This window comes from Arachis ipaensis, chromosome B06 (genome assembly GCF_000816755.2).
Source record: "Arachis ipaensis cultivar K30076 chromosome B06, Araip1.1, whole genome shotgun sequence".
Lineage (NCBI taxonomy): Eukaryota > Viridiplantae > Streptophyta > Magnoliopsida > Fabales > Fabaceae > Arachis > Arachis ipaensis.
The window spans coordinates 59,605,221-59,622,978 of NC_029790.2; the positions used below are offsets into that span (position 1 = coordinate 59,605,221).

Here is a 17,758-nt window from a genome sequence, read left to right on the forward strand (position 1 = left end):
TGATATGTTTTGAGCCAGTCTGGAAGATAGAAATTAAGCATTACTTTGGCTACATAATTATTAACTTATTCCTTGTAAAGTCTCTTTCTGAAGGTGTCAACTATGATGGCCTGAATTCTAATATTTTAAATTTAGTTATTAGCATATGGGATGTAATTTGTAAACTTTATTTCCGAGGGTGGGAAAAAATGTTGGATTCATATCTCAAATGTCAAGTAATCCTTGAAGACAATACCATGTGATTTCCCATTTGCTGTCTCTATCCATAGACCCTATGAAGGATATGGTTTGATTTCATTGTTTGTTCTTATAACGATAATAATATTAATATTTGTAAACTGATATAGTGTTATGGCTTATTTTAAAGTACTTGAATCATTGTGTTATACTGTTATTATGTAATAAAATCTGTAAATTTGAATGGTTTATTCAACTGTGAACAGATATGGCACTGATGGTTTATATGGTTTAAAGGTTTAATTGTTTGAAAATTAAGATGGTTTATTTAATCGAAGTCATATGGCACTGAGGGTCTGTTGTTTGTAAACTGATATAGTGTTATGGCTTATTTAACTGTAGGATTGTGTTGGAAAATTAGAATGGTTGATAAACAAGCGCTTACAACTAATGCAAGTGGGTCTGAAGTTGGGAGTATTCCTACTCCACCTAGTGTCGCTGGATCTACACCAGAAGAATCAACAAGGGGAGGAGAAACAAATACCAATCCAGCTTCAAGTGATGCTCCTTCTTTGGCGACAGCAGCACAATCTGGCCAGTCAGGTAAAAGAAAGTCTACTAGACCCCCTTCTATTGTTTGGGATCACTTCAAAAAAATGATGAGGAAACTAAGGCTCAATGTAAGCATTGTTTGAAATGGTTACAATGTCATAGTCGTAGAGATGGGACCTCTAACCTAAAAAAACATATTAGAACTTGTGCGAAGAACCCGAAAAATCATGTTGATAAAAAACAGAAAACTCTTGTGTTCAAAAATTCTAATTTAGAGGAACCACCAACATTAAAGGCAGTAGACTTTAATCAGGATCGGTGTAGGCTTGAACTTTGTAAGATGGTGATAATTGATGAGCTTCCATTTAGGTTTGTGGAAAATACTGGTTTTAGGGGATTTTGTGGTGAAATGCAACCTCAATTTAAGATTCCGAGTCGTATGACAGTTGCTAGGGATTGTATGCAGTTGTATGTAGAGGAAAAAACTAAACTTAAGTCCCTTTTGGAGCTGTGGATACTGCTAGTGCAAACTTTGTTGCTGTAAATACTTTGGTTAAAATCATGCGAGAATGGAATGGTTGTACTATGTTGGGTGGGGAATTTGTTCATTTGAGATGTGCTGCCCATATTTTAAACCTGATTGTTTGTGATGGTTTGAAAGATCTACAGTCATCTATTGCTAGGATTAGAACTTCTTGTAAGTTTGTGAAGTCATCTCCGTCTAGGTTAGCAACCTTTAGGAGGTGTGCACATGAGGCAAACATTACAAGTCGACAAATTATTGTTCTTGATGTGCCGACGAGGTGGAATTCTACTTATATGATGTTGGAAGTGGCCGAAAAATTTGAAAAGGCATTTGCTCGTCTTGCTAGGGAAGATGCTCATTTTGAAAGATACCTTGAAGATGATGGGGGGCCTCCTAGTGATGAGGATTGGAGTAGAGCTCGTATGTTTATACATTTTTTACAAATCTTCTATCATGCAACGCTTTCATTCTCTAGTTCTTTGAATGTCACTTCAAATACTTTTTTCCATGTATTGTGTAAGATTTTATGCACTTTGAATAAATGGATTATGAGTGATGATTTAGTGTTGAATGGAATGGCAACAACGACAAAGGCTAAATTTGATAAGTATTGGGATGATTCTGATCATTCTTATACTTCTACTCCTTTGACTTCAGTGAACAAGCCATCTCTGAACTATCTATTACTTGTTGCTATTTTTCTTGATCCGCGGTATAAATTGGAATATATTCAGTTTACTTTGTCTGAGATGTATGGTCAAAGTGAGAAATCTTCAAGGATCTTTAGAAAATTGAAGGATATCATTGCTAAATTGTTTGAGCAATATAGCATATGGAAACTGCGACCCCCTGAAGACACTCAAGATGCTAGCATTTCTTCGGATACTACACCAAATCCTAGTGTTGAGATGAGTGAGAATGATAGTATTACGATTGAAGATCCTATGAGCAAGTGGAAGCAAACTCAAAGGATAAAATTAAGTGAGTTGAAGAAAAATGAAATGAATAGGTATTTGGAAGATGAAGTGGCGGAAGATTTTAGTGGATTTGATATATTGAGGTGGTGGAGAGGAAAGACTTTGAGGTATCGTGTTCTCTCTTGAATGGCTAGAGATATATTAGCCATTCCTGTTTCTACTGTGGCATCTGAGTCAGTTTTTAGCACAGGAGGTCGTGTCCTTGACACTTATCGCAGTTGTCTGAGTCCCACCACTATAGAGGCGTTAATTTGCACTCAAAATTGGTTGAAGCCTGCTAAGATATTGGTTGAGCTTGATGAAGGAGATGCCGCTGTTGATTCAGGTATATAATGAATTAGTTCATTTGTATTTTATTAATTATTATTCATTTTTTGTCTTTCATTTTAGAGCATTGACATACCATGACATATTTTGTTATTGTTGAATTGAATAGAATTTTCTGGAGTTACTAGTGTCGGAGATCCTGAAGTTCAAAGTGGAATGCAATCTCATCAACCATCTTAGGTATTCAATGGTGCTTGTATTGTATTGGTATATAATAATTTATTATTCCAACATGTTTTACTAATTTTTCTCACTCGTTATTTCTTAATAGGAATGAATGCTTGCTGATATAGTGTCAATTGGAAGACTAGAAGAGATGTGTTAATTGGAACTTGTCAAGTTGCTGTTTTAGTGTTTTTAGTATGCTGGGATTGCTGTTTTAGTATGATTTAGTGTGCTGAATTGTTGAGTTGCTATTTTAGTATGTTAAATTACTGATTTAATGTGTTGTTTCACCAAGTGTTGTCATAAATTTTAATTGCTGAGTTGCAATTTTATTTTTAATTTTTAATTTTATGATATTTATGGACATTTTTTTCAAAAACAGAAAAAAAAGGGCCTTAAAACAAATCTTTTATTACACGGATATATCCGATATCTGATCCGATCCGAGCTAAAAAAATGCGGATATAGTATCCGATCCGATCCGATGGGAGCTTGATCTTTTACAGCAAACGGAAACAGTAACAATCTGTATACATCCTGATCTACCTCCTTGTCACGTACTGTGTCAGTAATTTGCAAGAATTCTGCCAGAAACTCAGTAGGTTCTTCCTGTGGAAGACCAGAATACTGGCAGTTTTGCTGCACCATGACAATGAGCTGAGGATTTAGCTCAAAACTGCCTGCTTTGATGGAGGGTATACAGATACTACTCCCATATGCAGCAGTAGTGTGGTTAGCATATGACCCCAGAGTCCTTCTAGACTGTTCATTTCCTCTTAGATCCATGGCAGAGAAAAGGAGATGATGTGAATTGCAAGTAAAATATATTTTTATTTTTTATTTTTATTTTTTTTGTTTTATTTAATTAAAAAATAACCGAAAAAAATGAAATAAAATAAATTAAAATAATTAGAAAATAAAATATAGATTTCGAAAATTAAAAGAAAAAGAAGATAAAAATAAATTTGTACGTTGAATTGACTAATTAATTGAAAAGATTTGAAAATTTTTGAATATGATTTTTGAATAAGATTTTGAATTTTGAAAAGATTTGATTTTTAAAATAAAAATCTGAATTTTTGAAGGTAATTTTCGAAAAATCAGTTAAAATAAAGGGAAAAGATATTTTTGAATTCAATGAGGAAAGAGAAAAATAATAAAAAGACACAAAACTTAAAATTTTTAGATCCAATGCTCCTTATTTTCAAAAATTTTGGAGGGAAAACACCAAGGAACACCAAACTTAAAAATTTTAAGATCAAAATACAAAGAAGACTCAAGAACACCTTGAAGACTCACAAGAACAACAAGAACAAGATTCAAAGATTCAAGAACATAAAAGGGAACACCAAACTTAAAACTTTTAGAAAACTAAGAATAACTTTTCGAAAATTAAAGAAAAATAACTAGAGAACACCAAACTTAAAAGTTTGGCACCAGATTTAATCAAAGAAAAATTATTTTTGAAAAATTTTTAAAAGGAAAACTCCTAATTACCAGGAACATAAACACAACGCTCTAGCCAATTGAGTTATAAATTTAAAGTGTTTTAATAAGGTATTTAATGTATAAATTTTTTTTTGAAAATTGATATTTTGAAAAAGTACAAGAAAAATAAGAAAAATCACAAAACAAGAAAAACTAAAGATCAAACAAGGAAAATAAACAAGAACAACTTGAAGATTAAGAATGAACAATGAATATAATTTCGAAAATTTAAAAGAAAATAAAAACATGAAATTGACTCCAAACTTAAAATATGAAACTAAATTCAAATAGGAAACTCAATTATTAGTTTGTAAAAAATTTTTGAAAAATTTTAAAAGAGAAAATAAGAATTTAAAAAAAATTTCAACCAAAAACAATGATAGAAGACTCTAAACCAAAAAAGGAAAAAAATTTCCTAATCTAAGCAACAAAATAAACCGTCAATTGTCTAAATTCAAACAATCCCCGGCAACGGCACCAAAAACTTGGTGCACGAATTGTAAATCACACTTTTCACAACTCGTACCACTAACCAGCAAGTGCACTGGGTCGTCCAAGTAATACCTTACGTGACTAAGGGTCGAATCCCACGGAGATTGTTGGCTTGAAGCAATCTATGGTTATTTTGTAATTCTTAGTCAGGATATCAATTATAATTATCAGTTTGGATTGTGAAAAGTAAAAGAGCATGAATTAAATACTTGTTATGCAGTAATAGAGAAGATGTTGGAGTTTTGGAGATGCTTTGTCTTCTGAATCTCTGCTTTCTCCCTGCCTTCTTCTTCACGCACGCAAGGTTCCTCCTATGGCAAGCTGTATGTTGGTCGATCACCGTTGTCAATAGCTACCATCCGTCATCTCAGTGAAAATGGTCCAGGTGCGCTGTCACCGCAGTGCTAATCATCTGTCGGTTCTCACTCATGTTGGAATATGATCTATTGATCCTTTTGAGTCTGTCACTACGCCCAACCTTTGTGAGTTTGAAGCTCGTTACAGTCATCCAATCCCTGAATCCTACTCGGAATACCACAGACATGGTTTAGACTTTCCGGATTCTCATGGATGCTGCCAATGGATTCGAGCTTATACCACGAAGACTCTGATTAAGGAATCCAAGAGATACTCATTCAATCGAAGGTAAAATGGAGGTGGTTGTCAGGCATGCGTTCATAGGTTAAGAATGGTGATGAGTGTCATGGATCATCACATCCATCATATTGAAGTGCGAATGAACATCTTGGATAGAAATAAGCGTGTTTGAATAGAAAACAGAAATAATTGCATTAATTCATCGAGACACAGCAGAGCTCCTCACCCCCAACAATGGAGTTTAGAGACTCATGCCATCAAAGATTACAAAGTTCAGATCTAAATTGTCATGAGGTCTAAAATAAATCTCTAAAAGTTGTTTAAATACTAAACTAGTAACCTAGGTTTACAGAAAATGAGTAAACTAAGATAGATAGTGCAGAAATCCACTTCTGGGGCCCACTTGGTGTGTGCTGGGGCTGAGAGTTGAGCTTTACACGTGCCTAGGCTGTTTCCAGAGTTAAACGCTAGGTTGTAACCTGTTTCTGGCGTTTAACTCCAACTTGTAACCTATTTCTGGCGTTTAACGCTAGAATGCAACATGGAACTGGCGTTGAACGCCAGTTTACGTCTTTTATCCTTGAGCAAAGTATAGATTATTATATATTGCTGGAAAGCCCTGGATGTCTACTTTCCAACGCAATTGAGAGCAGGCCATTTGAACTTCTGTAGCTCAAGAAAATCCATTTTGAGTGCAGGGAGGTCAGAATCCAACAGCATCTGCAGTCCTTTTTCAGCCTGAATCAGATTTTTGCTCAGCTCCCTCAATTTCAGTCAGAAAATACTTGAAATCAAAGAAAAACATACAAACTCATAGTAAAGTCAAGAAATATGAATTTTTCCTAGAAACTAATAAAAATATACTAAAAACTAACTAAAATATGCTAAAAACTACATGAAATTACCCCCAAAAAGCATATAAAATATCCGCTCATCAAACACCAAATTTATTTCATGCAATCTCATGCAAAATTATTTGAAAGTAAAACTAAGCAAATAAAGAAAGAAGATTGTTACCAACGGTTAGGTTGCCTCCCAAGAAGTGCTCCTTTAATGTCATTAGCTTGACATGTGGTTCTTGAATTTCTTCGTCTTCTTCCAGTTGGTTAAGAGAAATGACTTCAATGGAGAAGAAGATAAAGTTGATGTCCCCTGTTTTGATCTCCTCCCAGCAAGCTTTCTTTTCTTGTTACGTTGAGTGAACTTGCTTGTTGGAGCAGGGGTTGGATTGCTCTTTGACTTTCTTTTTTTCATGGATGTTGCCTTTGGTTACAATCCTTATTTGAGTGATGTCTTTGATTGCCTTCACTTCTTTGATTTCTAGACTTGGTTGTTGTGTGATGGTTAGAGTGTCCTCTTTATCAAGAACTTCTTGAATTGATGGTTCACTTAAGTCATCCTCCATACAACTCTCTGTTTCATTGGATTATGAACTCCCTTGGTGTATTTCCTCCCTTTTTTTTGAAGGATCTTGCATTGCTTCCTTTGGGAGTGAGTTTGCATGTTCCTTTGTCACCTCTAGTAGCCTTTGTGGGTACGGAGTTTGATGAGTCCATATTTTACGATATATTTTGGTTTGATTTGAGTGGATTTCATCACATAAACTCACATTTATTCATCGAAATAGCATGCTTTTGAGATTTCTTCCTAAATTGTGCTTGAAAGGAAAAACATGCTCTTTTGTGCTTAATTTCATCAATTTTAATTCACTTTAATCCCATTTGGTGCCTTGATGTATTTGTAAAGTGATTTCAGGTTTTCAAGGCATGTATGGGTTGAAGAAGTGAAGAAAGAGCATCAAAAAAGGGAGAAATCATGAAGAAAATGAGATTTGGAAACTGCTGCAAAGATGCGTATGCACAGTGATGTGTGCGTACGCACAACGGTGACTTCGTGCAAAGATGCATACGCACCAAATGTCGTGCGTACGCACGATAGGAATTCTGCGCAACCGTGCGTATGCACAATAGGTCGTGCATACGCACACATGCATGCACGTAGGTCATTAATTGCAAATCACTGGGAGCGATTTTTGGGCCTCCAAAATCCAATCCAACTCATTTACTGAAGCTATTTAAGGCCAAAGTGAAGAGGAATGAAGGGGGGTAATTAGGTTTAGTTTTTGTTATGTTTTCTCTTAGTTCCTAGAGAGAGAAGCTCCCCCCTCTCTCTAGAATTAGGGTTTTTAGCTTAGTTTTCTTTTAATTTCAGCACTTTAATTCTTGCTTCAGTGTAGTTTCATTTATGTTTCTATGCTTTATTGTATTTATCTTTTTCATCTCTTTTGTTCCTTTCTCTTTTAGGTCCATTTTCATGTTATGAACACTTTTGTTATTTTAATTTCAATTAATGCAAATTTATGTTTCCATGTCATTTATTGCTTTCTTTAGTTGTCATTGTTATTTTCTTGTTTTTGGTATTTTGGAATTTACTTTTAATGCAATTTAATATTATTTTATTTTCATGCACACCAAGTGTTTGATAAAATGCTTGGCTTAGTTTTCACTTAGTTTTTCTACACTCTTGGCTTGAAATTGATGACTTTGGTGATCCTTGAGTTATTGATGTCCATTCTTGTTTGATATATTAGAGTAGTTAGTTGATTTGGTCTCCCTTGACTCTATGTGACCCCTTAGTGTTGACATAGGACTTAGGGATTGAAATTGACTATGTCTATTTGACTTACCTTCGATGTAAGGTTGACTAAGTAGGATTAACTCTTCATAATCATCCTGTGTTTATGGTCAATGGCTAGGATAGGTAGCCTTAGTTCTCAATTACTTGCCAAGATGTTTTCTTGAATTTGAAGTTTCCTTTCCTTACATTTAATTGCTTTGATGTTTAATTTCTTGCATGTGTAGTTTTCACACTCTGGGTTGAGAAATTGGGTATTTGGGTGGAATTGAGTTGTGGATGTCCATTCCGCATTGTGTGAGAATAGTTAATTGGTTTGGTTTCCTTTGACGCTAGTCTTTCACTAAGTAATTAATGAGTTGACTAGCACTTATGGATTGAGATCAATTATGCTCTTTTCACTTATCCTCAAGGAGGATTGACTAATTTGGATTGATTCCACACAATTGCCATGTTTGTGAACCACAACTAGGATAGGAATCCTAAATTCCCCAATTCTTGCCAAGAGTTGCCATTTACATTCCTTGCATGCTAAGTTACTTCCTTGCTATTTACATTCCCTTACTCTCTTGCTTTCATTCCCAATTCCCCATGCTCTCTCTCATAGCCAATAACTGTACACTTCATTGCAACTCCTAGGGAAGATGACCCAGGAGTCTAATACTCTCGGTTTATATTTGATTTAAATTGTGATAATATTTGATTGATGGTCCATTTGTTGGGTTAGGACTATACTTACAACGCCAATTCCATTTTGATAATCAAATTCCTAACCTACGCAAATTAGTCATTGTCAAAGTTCTGGGTTTGTATGCCTCTACAACCTCCTCCTTCATTCGAATTACACTTGATACATGGGCCTCTTTTTCTTGCTTTTCCAATTCCTCGTGTGCACCCATAATTTGATCTTCCTCTTCCTTGCTATGCACCACTCCATTCATCAAGCTTATGGCGTTGTATTCTTCCCTTTGCCTAAGGAAGACATTGGTTGGTTCATGAACAAAATATTGTGCCATTGGGTTCAATTGCACCTCTAGATTTCTTCTTGAGGCTTCTAAGTTTTCAATCCTTTCTCTGATCTTTTCCCTTAGAAGCTCAAGGATATGGATGATAAACCCCATTTTTAGGGTTTATCTTGTGTTTCATTTAGAGGGTTTTATCAACTTTTCCCCATCTATCCAATGAAATAGCATGGTTTTGTAAATTCTCTGTTAATTGTGCTTAAGAGTGAAAACATACTTTTTGGGTCTTAAAATAGCTAAATTTAATTCACCTTGATTCTATTAGATGCCTTGATATATTTGTTAAGTGATTTCAGATTTAGGAGGCAAGGATTGGATTGAGGGAATGAAGGAAAAGCATGTAGAAATGGAGAACTCATGAAGAAATGAAGGAATCGCAAAGCTGTCAAGCCTGACCTCTTTGCACTTAATCGATCATAACTTGAGCTACAGAGGTCCAAATGATGCAGTTTTAGTTGCATTGGAAAGCTAACATCCGGGGCTTCAAAATGATATAACATTTACTATATTTGCATCGCATTTAGAGATGCACACGCGCACTGTACACATACACGCTGATGTTGCACATGACTCACTTAAGTGCAACTCGTGGCCAGCGATTTTTGGTGCATTTTAGGCCTAATTCAACTCATTTCTGATGCTATTTAACCCAAGGATTAAAGAGGGATGACACACCTAGTCATCATTAGTTTTGAAGGGAAAGTTAGTTTTAGAGAGAGAAGCTCTCACTTCTCTCTAGAATTAGTATTAGGTTAGATCTAGATTAGGATTTCTTAGATCTAGGTTAATTTCATGCTTTGATTTACTTTTCCTTTATCAATTCTTGTTCCTCTTCTTCTCCTTTCTCTAGTTTTGTATTTCAATTCTTGTAATTCTCTACTTTTATGTTGATGCACTTTTTTTCCTTCCTTTTCTTTTTAATGCGATGCATATTTTGATTTCCTTTATTGTTCATTTGATTTGTTGTTGTTTAATTCCTTGCAATCGAGTAGAGTAGATTTACTTTCCTTGCAATTTTACTATGCTTTTCTTTTATGCCTTCCAAGTATTTGATAAAATTCTTGGTTGGATTTTAGAGTAGAATTTTATGCTCTTGGCTTGGGAAGGTAACTTAGGAACTCTTGAGTTACTAATGTCCAAGTAATTGATGATTGGGAGCCGTTAACTCTAGGTCTCACTAATTGAATTGGTGGAGAGCTAGGACTTATGGACTTGGATTGATATAGCTCACTTGACTTTCCTTTACTACTAGTTAGAGGATGACTTAGTGGGATTGATCCTTGCCAATTCTCATGTTATGGTTAGTGATAGGGATAGAGATCTTTGACCACTAACCCTTGCCAAGACTTTTGTAGCTATTAGTTTACTTTCTTGCCATTTATCTTTCATGTCTCTTATCAAAACCCCAAACATAACTCATAACCAATAATAAGGACACTTTATTGCAATTCCTAGGGAGAACGACCCGAGGTTTAAATACTTCGGTTTATAGATTTTAGGGATTTGTACTTGTGACAACCAAATTTTTGTATGAAAGGATTATTAATTAGTTTAGAAACTATACTTGCAACGAGATCTCATTAGAGAAATTCTATACCATCAATAATCTATTCATCAATGGATCATTGAGGCTTTAGACTGGGCTATTTGTTTTAGTGAGTATTTGAGAGAGGATATCTGATGATGTTGTTGAGGTGCATAAGTTGTGGTGAAATTTTGAGGGACTTGATATGAATTTTGAAAGGAGTTTGCGTATAGTGGAATGAGTTTTATGAGTGGGGAAATGGATTTTGTAGATTTTGAAAAGGAGTTTGTGTATAGTGAAATGGATTTTGTGGTTGACAGAAGGAATTGTGTTAAGGCATACTCAAGTGGTTAGGAATTTTGATATGAGAAATTAGGAGATGAGGTTTGAAAATTAAGAGATGATGGCTCTTTATGAATGGGGTATGGATCATTGAAATCTCTTTGGTTTTGATTTTTCCAACCACAACTTGAGTAGTTGTTAAATGCATCACAATATGGATCATTTTGTGGCCCTCGGAAGTATCCCATCATTCCTTGTTCTTGGTACTCCCAACCACCATTAGCATCAAAATATGAATCATTTTGTGGTGGTGAGAAGTATCCCATGAAATTTGATTGACAAAAAGATGATGGAAACTCCATTCTTCATCAAAATGTTCTGTATCAAACAACATACTGACACAAGAAAGTAAAATTTCATATGTCACAAATAAGTAATTCTTAGTGAGGCAATATCACAAACACTTAATTGGCAAGAAAAAATAAAGAAACAAAAGTCTAACACCCTAATTACCCTAAGTCTTATCTCGCATCGTAAAGGTAAGGTTAATCAAAGGTTATGACAAGTCTAAAGCTCATACGTATTTATATATAGAAAGAAATAATAACTCTAGAAGCCTGATGAAGAAATAAGCTCAAAAACAAAGTTCCAGAAGCGCAAAACATTCACATGAAGCTACACTAATCGAGGCACAAGATATATGTACAGATACCAAGACATATATATAGATATATCAAAGTATAATAGTCATAAGGATCTAGCCGCCACCCACAGAGTTTAAGCCGGCTAGTTATATGCAAACGTACAGAGTTTTGAAAGTAAAACAACTTATACAATATTTCCCTCAAAATAAGCCTCTAAGGTAAATATAAATACAAAAGCGAAAGAAGCTAAACAAAATAATCAAAAGACTCCAAAACATAGCAAAGATCCTCCGCTCTGTCACCATTAAGAAACTCACCGAGGTGGGTTGTGACCTGCATCTAAAAAATAACAACAGAGTATGGAATGAGAACTAGAGGTTCTCAGTATGGTAACAGTGCCCATTGATGTAAGATATAAGACTCCGGGACACTAGAGGCAATCTTAGAACTTCATATCCATCACAAAATTCAAGCTTAAAACATAAATAAATTTAAAACCTTAACTTTAAAACCACAATGAAAAAGGGTAATCTAACTTAGTGGATTTCTAAATCTAACAATTCTCCACTGTCCCACAACCTTCGTGATGCCAAGGCATCTTAGGCTAGTTCCACTAGCCTTTTTCTTTTGATTTCATTAGGTTTTATGCACTTTCTTGAGCTATAAGTAATCATTTGGGTTAGAAATTCATGTATACCTAGATCCATTCAACCATGGTTATTTTGATGCAATTTCATGAGACTTGGGCCATAATTACTTATGTACTAAGAATGATGCAATCTCTCATGATGTTAGCAAGGTATTGATGCATATATTGGTTGATGACAAGTGAAGAAATGCATGGAAGAAGGTTGAAGAATGGCCATGGAAAAGATGAGGAGGAAGAAATGTTGGTGGCCAAGTTGGACCACCAACGTTGTCTCAAACGTTGAGAGGGACGGCAGAGCAAAATCTGCTGCATAATTCTGATACCCACGATGGAGGGAGCGTTGGTGAGCCAACGTTACCTCCAACGCTGAATACAAAGTGCTTTCTGGAAAATTGGAAAAACGGTGGCGACGCGTACGCATGCTATACGCGCACGCGTAGATTGTGCATTTTTGACAATCCACACGCACACGTAAGTGACGCGCACGCGTGGATAGGCCAACGTTGGAGGGAACGTTGCCAGTCCAACGTTGAGGCCAACGTGCACAATCTGAGCTCCAAAATCATGATTTTGAAAATTGGTAATCCATGCACACGCATACATGACGCGCACGTGTGGATGAATCAATGTTGGAGGGAGCGTTGTTGGTCCAACGCTGATGCCAACATCGTCGAAAATATTTTAAAAGTTGAAGTTTGGGAATTTGCATCCATGCGCACGCATAAGAGATGCGCACGCATGGATGAACATTTTAGCCCCAAACGTGCACACGCATAGGCAACGCATATCCGTGGACTGTTAAATTGCACCATCCATGCGCACGCGTATGTCACGCGTACGCGTGGATAAGAAAATGTTGGCACTCCAACATTGAGTCAAACATTGCTCAAAATGCCCAAAACTCAATTTTCTCTGAAGGACATTTGACTCAACGTTTTCCCTCAAACGTGAGCTCAAACGTGGGCATCAGAACAATGCAATTCAAGCAGATCTCTTCTCAACAGCAAGGGAAGCCAAATGGAGCAACTTCAACCCATTCCAATTAAGGCCAAAAGCCCAATTCAGAGATTGAAGATCAATGGAAGAAAGTGTATAAATAGCTTAGAATTCAAGTTAGTTAGGGGGGCTTACACACTATATTGAAACTCTGCCCAATTTTCTTCTTTCTGCAATTTTTCAATTCTGCAATGTATTTTCCAGATTTAATTTCCATTTTGAGAGCTATGAACAACTAAACCCATTTCATTGGCTTAGGGAGCTCTGTGTAATTCAATGGATCAATGTTAGTTTTCATGCTTCTTCTTCTTTCTTTTCTCTTGATTTTACCAGAAAGCTTTCGTTCTTCACCCAATTGGATAGTTGTCTTGGAAAAAAAGCTATTTATAATTGGATCTCCTCTGAACCTTGGAAAAGGAATAAGGAGATCATGCTAGAATTGCTTTCTCACATTGGATTAGATTGGGGTTTGGATGGATATCGTGACATGTAATCCTACCAACACTTTGATCTATGAATATGTGTGGTATAATCAGTGACCATACTTCATCTCTTCCCATGAGCACTTAAATCAAGGAATTGGGCAATTGTTCATGCTTGGAGAGATTAGATTGCCAAGGAATTGGGATCTAATCATTTAAAATTGCCAAGGAGATCAATGAATGCATTGATTGAGGAAGAGATGAAAATGAATTTGATCCGGAGGATTATCACATCTCATGACCCCAATGAGCTTTCCCATCTCTGATCTACCCATTCTTTTACATTCTATCTTTAATTTGATGCTCAATTTCCCCATTCCCATTTATTTTCTTGCAGTTTATGCTTCTGCCCTTTAATTACTTGAAATTTAAGTTTCTGTTCTTTTTATTCTGCAATTTAATATCTGTTACTTTAATTTCTTGCAATTTAAGTTTCCCGCCAATTTACATTCTGCAACACCAATTCAATTCTGATTTCTCTCAACTAGAACAATTCTCTAATTAACATTGATCAACCAACCAATCCCTATGGGATTCAACCTAACTCTATAGTGAGTTTTTACTTGACGACAATCCGGTGCACTTGCCGGTAGAAAATTGTTGAGAGACAATTTTTGGGACATCAAGTTTATGGCGCCGTTGCCGGGGATTGGTTTTGTATTGACAATTACTAAATTGGAGGATAACTAGATTGAGCATTTTTCTTTTCTTTTGTTAATTGAATTTTAATTTCTGCTGTTACATTTACTTTCTTCAATTTTAGTTGTTTCTCTTTATTTTTTGTTATTTCCTTACTTTCCAGCAAAATTAATCCACTGACTCATTAATTGTTTGATTAATTGCCTCAATTGCTCTAACCACACTTTTTCATTAACTATGAAGTCTTCACTTGCTGGTTGCTGCTTGTTTGGCTACTTGTATGATAGGTAGAAGAGAGGTTTCAACCTCTTTTGACAGTGAACCGGAGAGAACCTTCCTGAGATTATGGAGGGAAGCAAGAGGAAAGAAGGCTATTGGTGTAGAGGAAGAGGAGGAAGACTTGAATATAAACATGGATGATGATATGGAAAACCATCATGAAGGAGAGGTGAATAATCATGCCAGATGAGGTGTAGCCAACCCTGCTGGACAAGAGAGGAGAATTCTAGGCTCCTACATCAATCCAAACACAGGAAACTGTGGTAGAAGCATTCAAAATTCAACTATCCATGCTAATAATTTTGAATTGAAGCTTCAGCTCGTTACTCTCATCCAGAACAATTGTTCTTTCGGAGGAAGTAGCCAAGAAGACCCTAATCAACATCTCACTACATTCTAAATGATCTGTGATACAGTTAAATCTAATGGTGTTTATCCTGACACCTATAGATTGCTACTATTTCCATTCTCTTTGAGCGACAAAGCATCCAAATGGTTAGAATCATTTCCCAAAGAGAACATGACAACCTGAGAAGATGTGGTGAATAGATTCTTAGCAAGGTTTTACCCTCCTCAAAGAATGAATAGACTGAGAACTGAGGTGTAGACATTTAGACAGCAGGATGGTGAAACCTTATATGAAGCCTGGGAGAGATTCAAAGATTTGACAAGGAAATGCCCCCCGATATGTTTAATGAGTGGGTGCAATTGCATATCTTTTATGAAGGGCTTTCCTATGAATCAAAGAAAGCTGTAGACCACTCATCTAGAGGATCCCTTAACAAGAAGAAGACCATTGAAGAAGCCATTGATGTCATAGAAACAGTGGCTGACAATGAGTATTTTTATGCCTCAGACAGAAGCAACAAAAGGGGAGTCATAGAATTAAACCATATGGATGTAATCCTGGCCCCGAATAAGATGATCACCAAGCAACTAGCTGATTTGACAAAGCAAATAGAGAAGAATCAGGCTGCAGCCATCCATACCCAACCATCACCTCAAGGAGAGTTGGACATAGAGGAAGGAGTTAACTGGGAGGAAGCCAATTACCTTGGGAATTCATCTAGGCAAGCTCATAATCCATACTCAAAAACTTACAACCCTTGTTGGAGGAACCACCCAAACTCTGGGTGGAAAAACCAACAAAACCAAGGCCAAGATCAGAAACCTCATAATCCCAACCAGTACACTTACCAACAATCCAATCCAAGATCATATCAACACCCATATAACAATTCTTCCCAGTCACCATATCTAGCCCAAGCCAATCAGCCTCAACACTCAATTCCCAATCAACCATCTAAAGACAAGTTATCCAGTATTGAAGCTATGCTTTCAAATCTTTGCAAGGAGTCTGAGGACATGAAAAAATTCAAGGTGGAGGTGAGATCCAATTTGCAAAACCAAGATGCTGCCATTTAGAAATTTGAAGCACAAATTGGATATCTAACCAAGCAATCCCCTGGCCATAACCCTTACAATGCCATTAAAGCAAACTCAAGGGAGGAATGCAAAGCTATTACTCTCGGAAGTGGAAAAGAATTGAAAGAGACCTCAAAGGAAACTCAAAAGGAGGAAGCAGAGGGAAGTTTAAGTAACAAGGAGGAAGCACAAACACATGCTCCCAATCCACCTGAAGTAAAAGAAGTCCTAAAGCCACATGTCCCTAAAGTACCTTACCCTCAGCGCCTGATGAAGAATGCAAAGGACAGCCAATTCTCCAGATTTTGGGAGATTTTCAAGAAACTTCAGATCAACATTTCCTTTGTTGAAGCAGTAGAGCAGATGCCACTCTATGCTAAGTTTCTGAAGAAATTAATGACCAAAAAGAGAAGATAGAGGAATGATGAAACTGTGGTTTTAACTGAAGAATGTAGTGCTATCATCCAACACAAATTGCCTCAAAAATTAAAGGACCCAGGGAGCTTCTAAATCCCCTGCATCATAGGAGAAATCACAGTGGAAAAAGCCTTATGTGATTTGGGAGCCAGCATAAATTTGATGTCTTTAATAATGATGAAAAGAATGAAGATTGAGGAAGCCAAACCAATAAGAATGGCTCTCCAATTAGCAGACCAATCACTCAAATTCTCTCATGTAATAGTAGAAGATTTGTTGGTGAAGGTGGGAAATTTCATCTTCCCTGCTGACTTTGTGGTGTTGGATATGGAGGAAGAAGCCAAAGCTTCAATAATCTTTAGGAGGCCATTTTTAGCCATTGCTGGAGCCATCATTGATGTCCAAAAGGGTGAACTTACCCTTAGGTTACATGATGAGAAAATGGTGTTTAATGTGTTCAAGGCCATGAGCTACCCACAGGAGTCACTAGGAGAATGTATGAGGTTGGATGCAGTGGACATTGTGCTGCAAGAAACGTTTGAAGAAACACTTGAAGAAGTGACAGAAGAAGATTCCACACTAGACATTGAGGTTGCTGATATCAAAGCTGCTGAAGTACCCCTTCCAAGCACACCAGAGGGAAGGAAAAAGGAGAAAGAAGCACCCAAACTTGAACAGAAAGCATTGCTTCATACTCTCAAGTATGCATACTTGGGAAGGGATAAAAGTTATCCAGTAATCATCAACTCTACTCTCAGTCAAGAACAGGAACGTGAGTTAATTAAGGTGCTGCAAAAGCATCAAGATGCCATTGGATGGACGCTTGCTAATCGAAAAAGGGATAAGCTCATTCATATGCATGCACAATATCCTGTTGGAAGAAGATGCTAAGCCCTCCATTCAATCACAAAGAAGATTGAATCCAATCATGAAAGAAGTATTGCAAAAGGAGGTTATGAAGCTTTGGCAGGCAGGGGTAATCTATCCATTTTCAGATAGCCCATAGGCGAGCCCTGTCCAAGTGGTTCCTAAGAAGGGAGGCATCACTGTGGTGCCCAATGAAAAGAATGAACTCATCCCTATAAGAATTGTCACAGGATGGAGGATGTGCATTGATTATAGAAAGCTTAATGAAGCTACAAGAAAAGATCACTTCCCTCTCCCTTTCATGGACCAGATGCTAGAAAGGCTTGCAGGACATGCATATTATTGTTTCTTGGATGGCTATTCAGGATACAATCAAATAGTGGTTGATCTAAGAGACCAGGAGAAAACATTATTCACTTGTCCATATGGAGTCTTTGCTTACAGGCGCATGCCATTTGCACTGTGCAATGCACCTGCAACTTTCTAACGCTGCATGTTATCTATCTTTTCAGACATGATTGAAAAATTCATTGAAGTCTTTAGGGATGACTTTTTAGTATTTGGGGATTCCTTCCTGTTTATACCCCGAGTCGAGC

The 17,758-nt window shown here is 36.6% G+C and overlaps 1 long non-coding RNA gene across 1 annotated transcript; it reads left to right on the forward strand.

The window, feature by feature from the left end:
- Window positions 2,457-2,867, forward strand: LOC107648606. The gene is made up of 3 exons (XR_001621994.2): window positions 2,457-2,557; window positions 2,669-2,739; window positions 2,831-2,867. It is a non-coding gene; the product is annotated as an uncharacterized LOC107648606 (long non-coding RNA).